Source organism: Phoca vitulina, unplaced genomic scaffold, assembly GCF_004348235.1.
Source record: "Phoca vitulina isolate PV1807 unplaced genomic scaffold, GSC_HSeal_1.0 scaffold11, whole genome shotgun sequence".
Classification (NCBI taxonomy): Eukaryota; Metazoa; Chordata; class Mammalia; order Carnivora; family Phocidae; genus Phoca; species Phoca vitulina.
The window spans coordinates 30,708,226-30,711,347 of NW_022589714.1; the positions used below are offsets into that span (position 1 = coordinate 30,708,226).

The 3,122-nt window shown below is 45.8% G+C and overlaps 1 pseudogene; it reads left to right on the plus strand.

The window, feature by feature from the left end:
* Positions 1 to 481: 481 nt before the first annotated feature.
* Positions 482 to 1,686, plus strand: LOC116635783 (annotated as a pseudogene).
* Positions 1,687 to 3,122: the final 1,436 nt, after the last annotated feature.

The window sequence follows — 3,122 nt, forward strand, 5'->3', positions numbered from 1 at the left end:
TTTTAAGTGGGAGTGGGAGGCACTTTGCCTATGGTTGTCTGCTATGAGAGCATCTAGCCTACATGTGTCTATTAAGCATTTGAAATATGGCTACTCCACATGGACATATGTCATAAGTATAAAATACACACTGGATTTCAAAGACTTGGTACAAAAAAAAAAAAAGAACGTAAAATATCCCGATCATAATTTGTATATTTATTACAAGTTGACATGATATTTTAAACATATTGGATGCAATGAAATATATTATTAAAATCAATTTCACCTGGTTCTTTTTACTTGTTTTTAATGTAATGTAAAATTACATGTGTGGCTCATATTTGTGACTCCCATCATCTGTCCTTTGAATGTTACTGATCCAGATGGACCAAGGAAAGCCTTTCAGAAGCAGAGACCTCAGTGATGAGAGAGTTAACCACAAGAAGATCTGAGAGATGGGCTTCCCCAGGAAGAGGGAACTGGGGGAAACTCACATAAGATGGACTGTGACTCTCGACCTTGGGGTACAGCAAGGAGTGGTGGAATACAGGAGTGTTTCCCACCCAAATCATTCAAATCCAAAATGTTTAAACACTGTGAAGAATAAGAAGTGAGTAGGTTCGATGGGTAGCGGGAGCCGAGAGCGGACCCCAGAGAGCCCTGAGCAGGCCCGCCGCAGCCGCCGGCCTAGTTACCGTCACACCCCGGGAGGAGCCGCAGCTGCCGCCGCCGGCCCCAGTCACCATCACCGCAACCATGAGCCGCGCGCGAGGCCGAGACCCAGCAGCCGCCCGCCGCCCCCACCGTCAGCGCTGCCGACACCAAGCCCCGCAGCGGCCCGGGCGGCCTCACATCAGCCGCGCCTGCCGGCGGGGACAAAAACCTCATCGCAACGAAGGTTTTGGGAACAGTAAAGTGGTTCAATATAAGAAACGGATCTGGTTTCATCAACAGGAATGACACCAAGGAGGATGTATTTGTACACCAGACCACCATAAAGAAGAATAGGCCCAGGAAGTACCTTCGCAGTGTAGGAGATGGAGAGACTGTGGAGTTTGATGTGGCTGAAGGAGAAAAGGGTGCGGGGGCAGCAAATGTGCCAGGCCCTGGTGGAGTTCCAGTGCAAGGCAAGGCAGTAAACGTGCAGCAGACCGTAACCATTATAGACGCTGTCCACGTCGCAGGGGTCCTCCAAGCAATTCCCAGCAGAATTACCAGAAGAGTGACAGTGGGGAAAAGAACCGGGGATCGGAAAGTGCTCCCGAAGGCCAGGCCCAACAGCGCCAGCGCTACCGCGGGGGACGGTTCCCACCTTACTACATGCGGAGACCCTATGGGAGTCGACCACCGTATTCCAACCCTCCTGTGCAGGGAGAGGTGATGGAGGGTGCTGACAACCAAGGTGCAAGAGAACAAGGTAGACCAGTGAGACCGAATATGTATCGGGGTTAGAGACCACGATTCCGCAGGGGTCCTCTTCGCCGAAGACGGCCTAGAGAGGATGGCAATGAGGAAGATAAGGAAAATCAAGGAGATGAGACCCAAGGTCAGCAGCCACCTCAACGTAGGTACCACGGCAACTTCAATTACCGACGCAGACGCCCAGAAAACCCTAAACCACAAGATGGCAAAGAGACAAAAGCAGCCGATCCACCAGCTGAGAATTCGTCCGCTCCCAAGGCTGAGCAGGGCGCGGCTGAGTAAATGCCGGCTTACCATCTCTACCATCATCCGGGTTAGTCATCCACCACAAAGAAATGAAGATGAAATTCCAGCAATAAGAAATGAACAAAAGATTGGAGCTGAAGACCTTAAGTGCTTGCTTTTTGCCCACTGACCAGATAAATAGAACTATCTGCATTATCTATGCAGCATGGGGTTTTTATTATTTTTACCTAAAGACGTCTCTTTTTGGTAATGACAAACGTGTTTAAAAAAAAAAAAAAAAAAAAAACCTGGTTTTTCTCAATACACCTTTAAAGGTTTTTAAATTGTTTCATATCTGGTCAAGTTGAGATTTTTAAGAACCTCATTTTTAATTTGTAATAAAAAGTTTACAACTTGATTTTTTCAAAAAAAATCAACAAACAGCAAGCACCCGTTAATAAAGGTCTTAAATAATAATAAAAAAAGAAAAGAAAAAAAAAGAATAAGAACTGAGTGCCTGAGTTGTTTTCTACCTTGGTCACCCTGCCTTTAGATCCTACTGTTCCCCACCCTTAAAAGAAGTAAAAGTACCCTGCATGGGAAAGCCAGATCGGCCCTGTCAATTCAACCAGCTCGGCTGAGCAGTGGGCAACACTCAGCCCTCCCTCAAATCCAATCACACAGCCAGAAAATACTAGGAGAATTTTTCTTCTCATTTCAAATCCCATGTTCTTTCTACTTAGCCTGTTTGGGGCAACAGATCCCTTTGAGAATCTGAGGAACACTATGGGCCAAGTCTCCCTCCATTATTACCACCACAATATGCCCACATTAATGCCACATATAATTTAAGGGGCTGAGAGGTCCTCCTCCAAAGCCCACTTATGAACCCCAGACTGAACTCTGTGGTATAGATATCTGGCTCCCTTCTATGCACCAAAACTATAACATGGAGATAATGACATCAGTTTCCTTTACATCACTGAAATACTGTGAGGACCGAACGACATGATGTTAGTGAAACTGCTGTCTGAATATAAGGTATTACGGTTACATTCAGCCAGGATTTAAGGGCCCATAATTGTAGTGCTAACGCCTTGCAGGGATTTTTTTACCTGAAGATTTACCAAGATTTGGAATTAGAGATTTACCAAGAAATGGAAGAGCCCAAGTAATTTTCAAATGATATAAGAAATTTGGGGGAGGGCGCCTGGGTGGCTCAGTCGTTAAGCGTCTGCCTTCGGCTCAGGTCATGATCCCAGAGTCCTGGGATCGAGTCCCACATCGGGCTCCCTGCTCGGCGGGAAGCCTGCTTCTCCCTCTCCCACTCCCCCTGCTTGTGTTCCTGCTCTCGCTATCTCTCTCTCTGTCAAATAAATAAATAAAATCTTTAAAAAAAAAAAAAAAAAAAAAAAGAAATTTGGGGGAATCTATTCTAGATCAGTGTTTCTCAATACTGCCTGTATCTTAGAATCACTAAGAGAACTTTTTAA